The sequence below is a fragment of the Podarcis bocagei genome (genome assembly GCF_964188305.1).
Source record: "Podarcis bocagei genome assembly, chromosome: Z".
In the NCBI taxonomy this organism is placed as follows: domain Eukaryota; kingdom Metazoa; phylum Chordata; class Lepidosauria; order Squamata; family Lacertidae; genus Podarcis; species Podarcis bocagei.
This window is the reverse complement of record NC_138140.1, coordinates 5,228,824-5,244,648: the sequence shown is the minus strand read 5'-3', so window position 1 is coordinate 5,244,648 and position 15,825 is coordinate 5,228,824. Positions and strand designations below refer to the sequence as shown.

Sequence of the window (15,825 nt, the reverse complement as noted above, 5' to 3'; positions counted from 1 at the left end):
CTTCAAATATCTAAAGGGCTGTCACATGGAAGATGGAGTAAGCTTGTTTTCTTCTGTTCTGGAGGGTAGAACTAGAACCAATGGCTTCAAGTTACAAGAAAGGAGATTCTGACTAAACATCAGGAAGAACTTTCTGACAGTAAGAGCTGTTCGACTGTGGAACAGATTCCTTTGGGAGGTGGTGGACTGTCCTTTCTTGGAGGTTTTTATTATTATTATTGAAATATTTTTATTAACAAATTCCACAAAGCAAATTATCAAAACATATCATATTCATTATTTTTCCCCCTTTTTTCCCACCCCCAAGACTTCCCTCAGCTCCTCGCTCTGATTTCTCAGCACATATTATTCTCTGCATGTTGTAAAATTATACATATCCTTACATTATCTATCTACCATGTTATCACTTAATAAATGTGTGTATGTTTATTCAAAACCTGCCAAGGAGTCCAATTCATTTTGTTGTCTTTTTAGATAAGTTGTAAAAAGCTTTCTTCCTTAAAGTCACCGTTGTCCTTGTCCTGCAATTTGTATGTCAATTTAGCCAGCTCTGCGTAGCTCATCAGTTTTTCTTGCCACTGTTCTTTTGTTGGGATTTCCTCATTCTTCCATCCTTGTGCTATCAAGACTCTTGCCACAGTTGTAGCATACATAAATAAATTCTTTGTTTTTCTGGGCAACTCTTGTCCTACAATCCCTAACAAAAGTGCTTCTGGGTTTTTTTTTACAAATGTCATTTTAAACATTTTTTTTCAGTTCATTATATATCATTTCCCAAAATTTTTAACTTCTGTACATTTCCACCACATATGATAAAAAGTCCCTTCTTTTTCTTTACATTTCCAACATGTGTTTGACCCAGTTTTGCTTTCTTGTTATCTTCCTTATACATCTCATGTAATTGTCTATATTGTAACCAACTCTGAAAATGTTCTTTTATTTCCTCATAATCTTTTAATTTCCATTTTCCTTCTTGATCCTTCAACAAATCTCTATATGTAGGCCACTTCCCCTTTTCGCCAAGCAGTTTGAGCAACAATACTTTGAGGTTTTTAAGCAGAGTTTAGATGGCCATATGTCATGGATGCTTTAGTTGAGATTCCTGTATTGCAGGAGGTTAGATTGGATGACTCTTGTGAGTACCTTCCGATTCTATAATTCTATGATTCAGGACAGATCCTTGCAGCTGTTTGGGGGTGGGTGGAAATACAGAATACAAAGAATACATCTGTAGATGGAAAAACCAAATAACTTCATGGTCGGTGAAGAGGAGAAAGGATTGCAATTGGTAGTGCGGAAAGAGACAGAGATGATTGCATGGCAAGAAGCCTTTAGGCCGTTAATGATGGATGTGAGGAAGAATTGGAAAAAATGCAGAAAGAAGGACTATAATACAGTCATACCTTGGGTTGAAGTAGCTTCAGGTTGAGCGTTTTCAGGTTACACTCCGCGGCGACCCAGAAGTAATGGAACGTGTTACTTCCGGGTTTCGCCGCTTGCGCATGCGCAGCGCTCAAAATTACATCAGCGCATGCGCGGAAGTGGTGAATCACAACACGTGCAAACGCGCAGGCGTGGGTTGCGTTCGCTTCGCAGAACGGATCCCGTTCGCATCCAGAGGTACCACTGTATCAAGATCTGATAAGAAAAGTCTGGTGCATGGGGCGTGGAGATTTCTTGGGACATCTTCAATGTTCTGAACTTCTTGACCTGCTCCTGAACTGAGACTCCTGAGCCTTGTTTCTGCTGCTGAGTTTGCACCACTACTTGCCTAAATATTTTTTTTTCTTACTTCAAAGTGAGAGCCTCTCTCTGTTTGTTGGGAGGGAACCAGGGCTCACGGGGCAAAAGTGGATGGAGCAACAGATGTGACCCTTTCCTTTGTTCAGTGGGCTACTTTCCAACTACACCAAGGTCAGAGGTTTTGGCATACAGGCAAGAGGCATAATCACAGTTCAGTGACATATTCTAGTCAGGGGAAAGCACTTGCTTGACAATGATGCAGGGCTGGTGAGTGATAAGGCCTGGGGAGAGGTAGTGTTACCAGGGAAAGAGTCCTGAAGAAGAAGGAGGGGGGGGGTTGGATTTGATATCCCACTTTATCACTACCTGAAGGAGTCTCAAAGCAGCTAACAATCTCCTTTCCCTTCCTCCCCCACAACAAACACTCTGTGAGGTGAGTGGGGCTGAGAGACTTCAGAGAAGTGTGACTGGCCCAAGGTCACCCAGCAGCTGCATGTGGAGGAGCGGGGAAGCGAACCCGGTTCCCCAGATTACAAGTCTACCACTCTTAACCACTATACCACACTGGCTCCCTAAGGAAGAGACAGAGAGGTCCAGGAGCATAGTGGTAGCTGGCATACTTTGGCACTGGTAGGGTGGAAGGCCTAGAGACTAACAGTAGGAGGAGCCAGGGCTACAGAGAGAGAGAGAACCAACTAATTCTAGTTTTGTCCCTATCTTCTCCCTGCTGAGGTCTGCAACAGCAATTCTAAGGAGTAGGAGGAAGCTGACAGCTATGGCCACCTGCTGGATTGGTTGCAAGTAAGATGGCAAGCCAGTGGGGGCTGTCTGAGGGAAGGCTGAAGTTAGTGGGGAAGAGCCCCAATCACCATTATATATTGTGGGATATCTAGAAAGAACAGTCAAGTTCAACATTTCCCGTTTGCTAGAATGGTCACACAGAGGAATGTGGTGGGTGTGTGAGAGAGAGAAACTGGAAAAAATAAGTACAGTGGTACCTCAGGTTACATACGCTTCAGGTTACAGACTCCGCTAACCCAGAAATTGTACCTCGGGTCAAGAACTTTGCTTAAGGATGAGAACAGAAATTATGCTCCAGAGGTGCGGTGGCAGCAGGAGGCCCCATTAGCTAAAGTGGTGCTTCAGGTTAAGAACAGTTTCCGGTTAAGAACGGACCTCCGGAACGCATTAAGTACTTAACCCAAGGTATCACTGTATTTTAAAAATAAACTGATTGAAGCTCCTTTCCAAGAGGTGTCCCGGAAGCCACCCTCATTACTTTGGGACCTTTGCCCCACCCCCAACCCAGCTGGCCAATCGGCTGCAGGCGGGGGGCAGGGTGAAGGCAAGGAAAGGAAAGGGCTAATGCTGATGAGGCCACTTTCCCGACACTGCTTAGGCTGACCTCCTTAGCCCCCCACCAGCAGCGTTTGGGGTTTGGGGGCCACTGTGGCGGCCTGCCAAGAAAGCAGAAGCCTGCAGAGGCCTGTGGAACTCACAGAGGCCGAGGTGGCTTGTGGAGGCCGAGGTGGCCGCCAACAGCGGTTGGGCTACAGGGCACGCGGGCGCCGCAGACGACCTCTTGGGCCGCTAAGCCAAAGCTACTTTTGCTAACAATGTTCAGTAAATAAACCAGAAAATAACACTTGCGACTGTCATCCACAAATGACAACACTTTGGAGGTCCCTAGTCGCAAGGTGGTTAGATTGGTCTCAACTAGGGCCAGGGCCTTTTCAGTACTGGCCATAGGCGCCGACTCCATGGGGCCTGAGGGGGCCCGAGCCCCCTCAAAAATTCGTTTGGGGGGGCTCAACCCCCCCAATAATCTCGGGCGCCCCTCCAGCAGAGCGCCACCGCCGCCCCTCCCCCAGCCCAAAATGCACAGGGTCGGGCTACATGCCTCCTGCCCTCCCTCCCAAGCAAAAGCTCCACCCAATTTCCTTCGGAGCTGATTAATAGGCGCAGCACGCTCTCCCCTATTCGCTCACGAGGAGGCGGTGCCACTTTATCTGCATATTCATGAGCTTATTTATTTTTCATGAGCTTTCGCGGGCTCCCCCAATATTTTTTATAAGTCGGCGCCCCTGGTACTGGCCCTGACTTGGTGGAACGTTCTGCCACAAGAGACCAGGGCTCTGCAGGACTTGACATCTTTCCGCCTGGCCTTTGGTTTGGACTCAGTCTGACCCTTATGTTTCCCTCCCCTTATGGTTTTGATCTATGGGCTACTTTTAAAATGAGGCTGCATTTTAAATTGCATTTTAACCTGTATTTTAAATTGGTTCCCCCCCCCCATTATGTTTTTATTGTAATTTTACTGGTGTTAGCTGCCCTGAGCCCAGCTCTGGCCGGGGAGGGCGGGGTATAAATAAAAATTATTATTCCTTCTTTTAATAATTTCAATTTGTGCGGGGGGGGGGAGAGGGTGACAATAATTTTTCCACACCGGGTACCACCTGACCTTGCTACGCCTCTGAAGCCACCCTAGCATCATGTCGCACCACTAGTTATTTGCAACACTCCCTGGGGTGGCTGGTGCCCATTGGGGGGTGGGGGGGGGAGAAGGCAGGCAGTCCAAATAGTAGGTGGAGCCAGGACCAATAACAGGCAGAGACAACAAATTCAAATTTTAGCCCCATCTTCCTCCCTGCTGAGTTCTATAAGGTCAACACTGAGGCTAAAGACTAGGAGGAACCTGAGAGGCTGTGCTGCTACCTGGACTGGTTCCTAATATGAAGGCAGGCCGGGGGGGGGGGCTGGCTGAGGACAGGATGGAACAATGCCCAGTTCGTCTTAATGGCCCAGCCTCCACTTCCTGGGGCACTCAGAGGTCAGCATTAAGCCAGTTAACATGTTTCCATCTCCCATTTCAAGTCAGAGGACATCATTATTACAAGAAAGAAAGGGAAGACCATAAAGCTATCTTGTCAGCTGGCACCACTAGGATGGTTTATACCCACACAAGGATACGGCCCATTGTATTTTTAAAAATGAAGTAATAAATAGCAAGCCCATAAAGGAGAAATATGTATTTAATGGACTTCCTGGAGAGATTTTAGCCGCCTTTATGTTTAAATTTCTTGGTTGATTAGCCCACAATGTCTTCTAATCGCTTGGGAGGATTCTGAAAAGCAAAGCAAAAGATGCCAAGTGTTGGGAAGCCATTTGAGTACAGAGAAGAAGTAATTACAGGGATGCCACTGACACCTTAGGGAAGGGAGGGTGGTAAAGCATCTGCTTTGCGTCCAAAAGACCTCAGGTTCAATCCCCAGTATCTCCAGCTGGAAGAGCCTTCCCATCTGAAACCCTGGAGAGCCACTGCCAATCAGAGCTCTACTGGCCAATGTCTTGACTCAGCATAAGGTGGCTTCCTATGTTCCTACCCAGTACAACACAACATTCTACATTTCACAGGAGGAAATAGGAACACAGCGTAACATACTGTATTTTTCGCTCTATAGGACGCACCGGACCATAGGACGCACCTTGTTTTAGAGGGGGAGAACAAGGGGGGGGGAATTCTCCCCCTCTCTGCTCAGCGCCCCTTCAGCGAAGCAGCAGGAGAAACGGAGCCCCTTCCATTTCTCCTCCCACTTGGCTGAAGGGGCGCTGCACAGCTCTCCCTCTCTGCTGAAGCCAGGAGAGTCTTGCTCTCCCAGCTTCAGCGAAAGGAACCCGAAGCCTCCAGAGCGCAGCGGGAACTCATGCTGCGCTCCTTGGCTTCGCGTTGCTTTTGCTGAAGCCTGGAGAGCAAGAGGGGTCGGTGCGCACCGACTTCAGAGGCGCTTCAGAGGCTTCGCATTGCTATCGCTGAAGCCAAGGAGCCTGCATTCGCTCCTTAGGACGCACACACATTTCCCCTTAATTTTTGGAGAGGAAAAAGTGCATCCTATAGAGCAAAAAATACGGTACTCATTCCCTTGTTATGGATAATTAATAACATAAGAAAAGCTTTGCTGGATCTCGTTCACCATCCTGTTCTCACAGTGGCCAACCAGATTCTACAGAACATCTGTCTGTCTGTCTGTCTGTCTGTCTGTCTGTCTGTCTGTCTGTCTCTAACACACACACACACACACACACACAAGCAATGTCACACATTGCTAAAATATCTTCTCCGTCAAATATTGTGCTCAACCAGTTTGTCCTCCAATGACTTAGGAACATAAAGCTGCCTTAACATAAAGCCAGACCATTAGTCCGTCTAGCTCAGTGTGTTATTTACTGATCCAGGATTTCAGACAGGCGGTCTTTCACAGCCAGCTCATTATTGTCTACACTGACTGGCAGTGACTCAACGGGGTTCGATGCTGAGGACTGAACCTGGGACCTTTGGAGTCCAAAGGATATGCTCTGCCACTGAGTGACACCCCACCCCTTAAAAGCCATGGGGGTATTTATTCTGTGAATTCAAAATATTTCCGGCTTGAATGAATTAATTCATTTATATCTCACCTTGCCTCAAAAGAGCTCAGTGGCATATCTGATTCTTTTTTCCCTCCCTCCCTCTCTCCCTCTCTCTCTCTCACACACACAAATTGCCTTCACTCTAACACTGTGGAAGACTGGACAAGGCTGAGTAGGCACAAGACAGCACACAAGTGCATCACCTTGCTAAAGCTACGCAGTTCTGGGTTTGGTCAGTGCCTGGATGGATGACCACCTGGAAACCATCTTGCAGGCCACGACGAAGAAGAAGAAGAAGAAGAAGAAGAAGAAGAAGAAGAAGAAGAAGAAGAAGAAGAAGAAGAATAGTAGTAGTAGTAGTAGTAGTAGTAGTAGTAGTAGTAGTAGTAGTAGTTTGGATTTGATATCCCGCTTTATCACTACCCAAAGGAGTCTCAAAGCGGCTAACAATCTCCTTTTCCCTTCCTCCCCCACAACAAACACTCTGTGAGGTGTGTGGGGCTGAGAGACTTCAGTGAAGTGTGACTAGCCCAAGGTCACCTAGCAGCTGCTTGTGGAGGAGCAGGGAATCGAACCCAGTTCACCAGATTACAAGTCCACCACTCCTAACCACTACACCACACTGGCTGTCATGAGGAAGAAAGCTGGACTACAATGATATAATAGATAGGTAGATACGTAGAGCTGGTGGCTAGCATTTCCCCCCACTGTGCCCTGGACATTGTGCTAGTCCAGGATGCTGCTGGAAGGGGGAATGGTAGCTACCAATGGAGACTAACATCTAACATGCTTTTGCAGCAGTTGACATTTTGTTTTCCTCATAATACCTTGAACTAATGTAACATTTGGGATGCTGCCAGAGAAGTGTTTGTCAAGTGGTTAAAAAGTGGGGGCAGCCTACTACTCTGCCCTACTACAAAGGAAGCGCCCGCCCACCCACAACTCTTTGGGAAGGCTTACCCACCAAGGAAGGGCAGTAGCTCAGTGGTAGAGCACCTGCATTACATGTAGAAGGTCCCAGGTTCAGTCCCTGGCATCTACTGAGGAAGGTGGGAAAAAGCCACAGCCAGACACTGTGGACAATACCAGTGGTTTCCCTTGGTATAAGGCAGCTTCCTGTGTTCCTATAGCTTCGGCGAGACACGGGTCAGGGATAGAGCACATGTTTTGCATGCAGAATGTCACAGTTTCAATCCCAGGCATCTCCAGCTAGGGATGGGAATGTCCCATGTCTGAAATCCTGGTGAGCTGCTGCCAGACAGTGCAGGAAATGGTGAGCTACATGAACTGAAGCTCTGACTCTGTATAAAGCAACATCCCAATTTCCTATGAATTCAGGGGGGAAGGGGCAGTTTGCTGAGCTCTTCCCTCAAAACCCAGAGCCAGCTCTGCCCACAGTCCTCAACAGCAAACGCCACTTACCCTACAGAGCAATGGGGTAGCCTGCAGTGTAGAGGGGTGGGTGTGTTTTCTCTTCATGTATGGCCAGGTCACCTTGACACAGGGAATTATAATGCTGCAATCTGACTTCCTGCATTGTTTCTTCCCCCCTGAAACATAAATGACTTGTGTTAATCCCTTCTGAGGCTTTTCATCATTTCTTTAAGATGTCTGAGCATCCAGACTCAACAGTTTCCAGCAATACAACAGGGAACCAAACACTATGGAAGCAGATGGAGTGCTACCACCAGCATCAATAACTTATGAGTGGATTAGAGACTGGATTCCAGCTGCTACCCTCTTGATCTTTTATTAGCACACAAAGTTATTAATTACAGGTCTCAGATTGATGTTGGAGGCTTCCTAGCCGTATGGTGTTGGGCAACTTCAGTATCCATGTTGAGACCACTTGACTGTTTCCAGATATTAACAATCTGCTTGACAAACAGGGTGTTTGGTTCACATGTAAGACTTATCAGTCAATCTAACCCAAAGGTAGTGGCTCTCCAGGGATGAAGACAGAGGCTTTCCCCCAGCCATACCTGGAGAAGGTGGGGATTGAACCTGCATGCAAAACAGGTTCACCACTGTGTTATCAACTGTCACCTAAGAATGAAGTAAGATCGCAGTCCTCATGGTTCTCAGAAAGAGGGCCGTACTAGATAGGAATTTAGGGAACTGCCTAATGACAAGTGAGATCGGGCCAATCTTACTCATTCTTGTCCACATTGATTGACAGAGGCTTTCCAGGGTTTCAGACTCTGATCTCTCCTAACCCCAGGAGAGGCCAGAGGTTGAACCTGCATGCAAAGCACAAGCTTTCCCACTAAGAGAGCATCCATACACAAGACACAGCTGTACAACTGTAGAGATGTTTTTAATTGCTTGTAGTTTGTCATATTTTGTATTTTAACTGATTTCATCTTCCTGGTACACCACTTTGATAGCTTTTGGTTGTGAATTGGTTTATAAATCTGCACATAAAAGAGAAGTAAATAAAGAGGAAAGTCTGAACCACCCTGCAGCAACAGTGCCTGCCCATCAGAGACTGTGGCTCTGGAGGGTCTCAGCTGAAGTCCATGTTTCAAAGAAAGCTCTTTTATTCCTTTGAAATGCACTATACCTACAGATTAAGAAGGGACGTGGCAGAATTTTGACAGGGGGAGAGTCAGAAGAAAAGATTAAGAGCTGGAGAGAATGACTTTAAACTGTGACACTCTTCAAGGTCAACTGAAGGAAGCCTGCTCTTTTGTCTTTAGAAGCCCAGTCAATTCAAAAAAATGCTGCCTGCAGTGTAGAAGGGTATTTTCCCTTCCTTCAACTGCATTAACATGTGAATGGAGTAGAGTTGGGCTTGTGAAGAGTCCCTGCTTCAAATCCCTACTCCTCTACAAAGAATGCTAGGCCAGTATATATCTCGCTCAGCCTAGTCTACATTTATCTATAGGCAGTACAGTATCTCAGAGAGGCATCTGCATGAGTTGGACATTCCCTCTGCCCACCAAGAGGTCATCCACCATCAATTGTCCTAAGGGGAGGACTCCAGGACAAGAGAGAGAGCCAGACAAAGACCACCTGGACACTCCTGCCACCACCATTTTCTGTCCCATGATTCCATGAGAAGGGAACCATCTCAAGGCAAAAAACAAAAACAAAAAACACTTCAGAGCCTGCTCTACTTCAGCTTTTGGAACACAGGAAGCTGCCTTGTTTTATTGGTCCATCTAGCTCAATACTGTCTACACAATGACAGATATCAGCTCTCATTTTGATAAGGTAGCCTTGCCACATAGAGATATGTGTTGTCAGGAAGACTATGCAGCATGCTATCTTTATTTTAAAAGCATATAAATGGTGCCCAGGCAACATCGATATGGTTTTGCTTTGTAAACCCTCTCAGAGCTCACCTATGGTGGGTTAAATGCTCGCACAAGGAAATGTCCCACATCCTCTCAAGTAATCCATCCCTAGAGGGAACCCGATGCAGACTTCCAGCCATGACACTGGCGGGAGGATCTGCATGGGAATGTTACCTTCATAGAGTAGATTCCACCCTCCATCCTGGCAAGCAGAAGTTGTCAGAGTTCAAGGACACATCTCAGTAAGGCAAAAAAGACTCAAGGAAGATGCAGAGCAGGACCAGGAAGGGGTGCAGCTGAAGAGAGAGAGTGGCTTGGGAAGAGTTCCTTTGGGCTGCATTCACCCCCTAGGCCTCAGGTTTCCTATCCATGCCATAAATTCTGGTGTCCAATCCAAATAAACCTCTTCCTTTTCTGAGTTGCTGGTCATTTTCTGAGTCTCCATGATGATGATGAAATTATTAGTGAATTTTCTAATGGGCACCTGTAAAATTAATGCTGCTGCTGATGATGATGATACATGTCACCCAGTGCAACCTGGTGTTTTCCATTGACCCTAGACATTTATCCACCTTTCTTTCCCTTTTTTGCTGCTCTTGCTGACCAGGAAAAATGGCGCTCATCTTTCTGCAGTTTGCAAAATGAAGATAGGAAAAAAAACCCAGGACTCACCACTAGAACAAGAAGAAATATGTGATGTTAACAGTTCACTGAGCTGTGATATGAACAAGCTGGGTGTTGAAAAAGAAATCTGAGCTTAAGAGTACATTTCCAGTGTTAATAAAGATTCCTTCTTTTGTTGTATATTTCCAAACACTGATTCTAAGATAGGTGTCATCTGTTTTCTTCTGGAATTAGACATTCAGACAAATTTAAGGCTCCATGGTCTCATTTGTCCTTGTTAGTGTGGTAGTGCTAGGAGCCTCTGCTTTTTAAAAATCCTCCATCTTTCACTTTTCACTTTCACTTGTGGCTACTGGCACATTCCAAGACTTTCGGGTATCTGGTGAAATGCCCTGCATTCCTACCTCATATACCTTTTCTCAAGACCATTTCAGTTCAGTCTTGCATTTCCATGTGCCAAGATTCTGCTACAGATCATGAGCCTGTGCTATAGGATTGCATTTACATCCTGATGACAGGAAGGGAGAGAACTCAGTTCAGGATGCAGGCTGGAGATGAAGGAGAATGCCCTTGCCTCTTCATGAGAACCTCATAAGGATCATAGAGTTGGAAGGTACTCCCAAGGACACCAGACCCCCTGCAATGCAGGAATCTCAACTAAAGCATCCATGACATATGGCCATCCAAACTCTGCTTAAAAGCCTCCAAGGAAGGAGACTCCACCACACTCCTTGGCAGCAAATTCCACTGTCGAACAGCTCTTACTGTCAGAAAGTTCTTCCTAATGTTTAGGTGGAATCTCTTTTCTTGTAACTTGAAGCCGTTGGTTGAACTCCTACCTTCCAGAGCAGGAGAAAACAAGATTGCTCCATCTTCCATGTGACAGCCCTTGAGAAGACCCCTCAGTTCCAGTTAAATGACTGATATGCAGATCTGATATGTGGCATTTCTGTTACTAGAGGCCCATGGGACTTTGGTGGCTTGGAGTGTTTTTAACAAGCGCCATCTTGTTTGCCAGCATTGGTGTATCTGGATCAGAATAACATGGCCGCTGTAGTCCATGTAATGGTAGCCTTGAGGCATAGTTGCAGCAGTGTGATCTGCTGGGCTTGCCCTTGGACCTAGTTCAGAAGCTTCAACTAGCATAGACTGCTGGTGGGGACAGTTGGCCAACAGGATGTGACACCTCTGCTAAAATATCTGCATGGGCTGCCCATATGCCACTTGATCAAGTACAAGGCTTTGAGTAGCTCTACAAAGTCCTGAACAGCTTGGATCCAGGTTACCTTAAGGACCATTGGTTCAATTACTGAGATTATCTGAAGGAGCACTCTCAGTTGTCCCCATTGTTGTAGAGGCACAACCAGGCTCAGCTGGAAGTCAAGCATTTTGTATTCCTGTTCCCATGACATGGAACACTCTTCTGGCAGAGACTCAATAGGCTTCCTTGTTCTGTTTTAATTGGTTTTCCCCCTCTGCAAAGATCTGACGTTCAATCTCAGTCAGAGCAGATATCCCTAAATATAGTGCCCTCCAGATAGCACTGGACTCCCCACTCCCATCAGCCCCAGCTAGTATAACCAATGGCCAGGCATGATTATCGTTGTAATCCAACATGTCCAGAGGGCATCAGCTTGAGAAAACTCTTGTGTTAGACCACACTGCATGAACTGATGGTCTGACTCACTCTGTACAAGGCAGCTTCATGTGGAATGTACCACTTCAGAATGCAGGAGGGGAACATGTGGTCTCATCAGAAAATCTGTGCAAGTGAAAAATGAAATGCCCTTATCCTAGCTTTCTCCTTGTTGGGGTTCTTTTCTTCATCTAAAAGTGGCTTTCTTTCGTGCAAGAGACTGTTCAAGCATTCAGTTGCAGCCTCACATGATGCAATCCCAGCAGATTCACACTGTGAAGGCTTCCTGCCTTCCTTCCTTCCTTCCTTCCTTCCTTCCTTCCTTCCTTCCATTGTAGCTCAGCCCTCAATCACTGGAAAGTTGTAGGTCCTCATTTCCCCAAAGGTAAGGAAGAAGGAGGAAGGCAATTCTTGCAAGGGAAGCTCTCAGTAGAAGTTTCCTGGCCCTTTTGTGGAAAGGGGATTCATTGACTAGGCCTGGGCTGGGGACCCTCAGGCCTGGAGGAGAAATGTGGCCCTCCAGTCCTCTCCATCTGGCCCTTGGAACTCTGTGGTCCAGACCTTTTGGATATCTGCCTGTTCAGTGCGCTTCCCCTGTGCAAAAACACTGCTTGCTCTCAGTACAATCTTCAGGGGAAAATTTCCCCAGGCCACACCTGCTCCCCAGCCTTCTTTCGCACCATCCTTGAGTGCTTTTGCCTGGCTGAAATCTGTTCTTCAACTCTGTTAATGCCTCTTGCTTCCCTAGATAAAAGATACAAAAAGGGGTGTGCAGGCATGTATAGAAACTCACCCACTGTGTGACGGGGAAAACTATTTGCTACTCTGCCCACTTTTGCTTCTGGCGCTTCTCACCACTGGCATGCAACCCTTAGAAGGTCACATGCAAGGAAATGTGGCCTGTGAGCTAGAATAGTTCCCCCCACCCCTATTTTACCAAGACCTTGAGGATGAAGGGGTTATAAATCTATTTTACAAAAAATTGGTACACTTTCCAACTCTTTCCCAGGAGTGATTAATGTAGGTAACAAAAGCCTGGGCATGAGATTAGGGTGCCAGATGTTTTCATTTCTGAATGATGCCAACAGATGTTTCAGGCGGAAAGTTATGTGTGATACTTGGCAGAACTAAACACCAATAAAACTTTCAGAAGGAGATGAGGCTAGTTTTCTCAGGTCTGCTGCCCAGTTGTCATTCTTGACAACTGTGTGTTATTTAGAGACCCTGCACAATTGCAATAGCACCATTTGGCATTTGCATCCATAGACCATGATGGTGGCCCCCTACTGCCTCAAGGCAGGCAGAGAACACCCATTTCCTTGCCAGAGCTTTAAAACAGGGGCATAGGATCTCAGGCTTGGGGCTGAAATGTGGCCTCCTGGGCCTCTCTCTCTGGTTCTCAGAACTATCCTCATGCCACACCCATCACTGGCCTTGCTCCATTCTTCCTCTGAGTACTCTTGCCTTTCTGAAATGTGTCCTTGAATTGTGATAGTGCCTCCTGCTTGCCTAGATGGAGGATGGAGAGGTGTGTGTATGTAGAAAACTCTAGTTTTTGCATAGCTGGTATGTAGCCTTGTACTACAAAGGTAAGAGTCACATCAATTCCTCGGCTCACTTTGGCCACTGTTCCTGCCTGGCACTGGATTGTTGGAGGGATGGGTCCAAACTTCTGTTTATTACTCATTCATTCCATCTTCTGCTCGACTCTCTCCTGACTCTGGAAGCTTTAGTTGTGGCCTGTCGAGGAAGGAGAGTTTATTTGTTTTTACTAGATTTCCAGATAGCTTGCTCTTCCACTTCTCAGGCTTATTGCATTCCTGTTGATACAAAACTGATTCCCTCCCCCGCACCCCTGGCCTCGCCATCTTTGCTGTCACTTTCAGTTTCACTTCTTTGATTTTCTTCTCGTTCATATTAGATTTTTTTTTCTTTTCCTCCACCTCCCTTAATGCAATGTTTATCTTGAGATACAAAATATGGTCTCCCGTTTAGGACACATTTCGATTAGAAAGAGAAAGTTACTGGAACGTAAAGCTTCCAGCAGACAAATATTTTAAAAGAAGAAGAAACTTATATTGAGGATGATTTGTCACTGGCTTCGTTTTTAGTGCATTTCTCCCCCTAGATCACAGCTGGAGACTTTTAAAAATGGAGCAGGGGGACAGAAGTGAGATCCGCAGCCAAATGTAGAAGCATGGAACGCTCCTGTTCAGTGTTTCAGTTTGACTGACTGTCATGTCCTCTCCCAGGATACTCCATTGCATTTTTCCTCTGCTTGGATTTCCATTTCCTCCCCCTGCCTCCTTTAGTCAGGAAGGAGGAGGAGAATTCCATTTATATCCACATTTCCTCCCAAAGCAGCCCAAGGTGGCAAACACACCAATAACAATATCAACGAAAACATTAAAAACAATCTCTCAGCCAATAAATCCAAGCTTGCGAGACACAGTATATTTCAGGCATCAAATGCCTCCCACCTTTCTCCAATGCTTTTAAATTCCTTCTGAAAGGTCAGTAATGAGGGAGACCAGTGCATCTCACAGGGGGGGGGGATTCCACAAAAATGGAGCCACCACTGAAAAGGCAGCACCACCAGCCAGGACAACAACAACTAGTGCATGTCTACAGAGCATAGCCAGTTATCACTGGGCTATTTGGGGTGTTTTGGTCATGGGGGTGGTAGATCCTTGGGGTCTGATCCCAGCTTCGTTAAAATCTTGGGCTTCTCCACTGCTTTCTTTGAACAGCTCTCTCTCCACCTCCCCAAGACCCTGAAAAATAGCCTCTAAGAGAAGCTTTCGCTTCCAGGCATATCCACAACTGAGCGACCTTTCGGCTTTGGCCCAGCCGCTTCATCAGCTCTGAATCTACTTGTACTTGTCCTCCGCTCTTCCTCAGTAGCATGTTGGACGCCTTCCGACCTGAGGAGCTCATCCTTCAGCGTCATAACTTTTATATGCCTGTTGTCTTTGTCCATGGAGTTTTCTTGGCAGGGATACTGGAGTGGCTTGCCGGTTCCTGCTCCAGGTGGAGCACGTTTGGTCAAAACTCTCCACTCTGACCTGTCCATCTTGGGTGGCCTTGCATGGCATAGCTCATAGCTTCTCTGAGTTATTCAAGCCCCTTCGCCACGGCAAGGCAGTGATGCTATTAGTATATAAAGGCTTTAACAGCTTGGGACGTTTTCTTGTGCCTTACCCGATAGGTGCCCACTCAGCAGCTTCAATCTGTGGACCTGGCACTATTACAGGTGCCACACATTACCCTTCTGCTGTTGTAAGAAACTGATATTTTAGTGCAGCAGAACCTACACTTCAGAGCTCCCTACCCATTGATATCAGGCCATTTGCCTTTGCTAAACAAACACTCCACCACCACTACCACCCCACCAAAAAAAAAAACCCCTGGCTCATTCCACTTCTGCACAACCACGTTTATGTTTGTTGCCATGCAATAAATAAATAAATGATCAGAACCAGGAAATGGCACCAAAATGGTGCAGAGAGAATGGGAGAGAGCAGAAGAGCAGGTAGAAGCAGCTTGCATGGCTGTTCCGAGTGTATCGCTGCCCCCAGCCCCTCACTCTCCTCGGCTTCATCTTTCCTGGCCAGCAGAGCCGTCATATGTGTATGTTCTTAACACTGTTATTCTCATTCAGATATCTATTTGGACATATGGTCATATATTAATATATATGTTCAAGGCTTTTTTTAAAAAAAAAAAAGATCTGTTTCTCACTGCCTAACAACTTTTTTTAAAAGAAAGAGAGCGAGAGAGAAAATGACCCTAGGTGAACACAAGGCATTTCTCCTTTCACCCTCCCACCTTTCACAGGCACAAAATCTGCACCAGAAATTCAGCATTACCTAGGGCTGCCATATGGACACGGGTGGCCCTGTGTGTTAAACCACAGAGCCTAGGACTTGCCGATCAGAAGGTCGGCAGTTCGAATCCCTGCGACTGGGTGAGCTCCCGTTGCTCGGTCCCTGCTCCTGCCAACCTAGCAGTTCGAAAGCATGTCAAAGTGCAAGTAGATAAATAGGTACTGCTCCAGCGGGAAGGTAAACAGCATTTCCGTGCACTGCTCTGGTTCACCAGAAGCGGCTTAGTCAT

The 15,825-nt window shown here is 46.4% G+C and overlaps 1 long non-coding RNA gene across 1 annotated transcript; it reads right to left on the bottom strand.

Moving 5' to 3' along the window:
* Positions 1-4,787: 4,787 nt before the first annotated feature.
* Positions 4,788-13,438, bottom strand: LOC308579115. The gene is made up of 3 exons (XR_014004298.1): positions 13,328-13,438; positions 7,573-7,700; positions 4,788-4,867 (listed from the first exon to the last, which is right to left on the bottom strand). It is a non-coding gene; the product is annotated as an uncharacterized lncRNA (long non-coding RNA).
* Between the last annotated feature and the right edge of the window lie 2,387 nt (positions 13,439-15,825).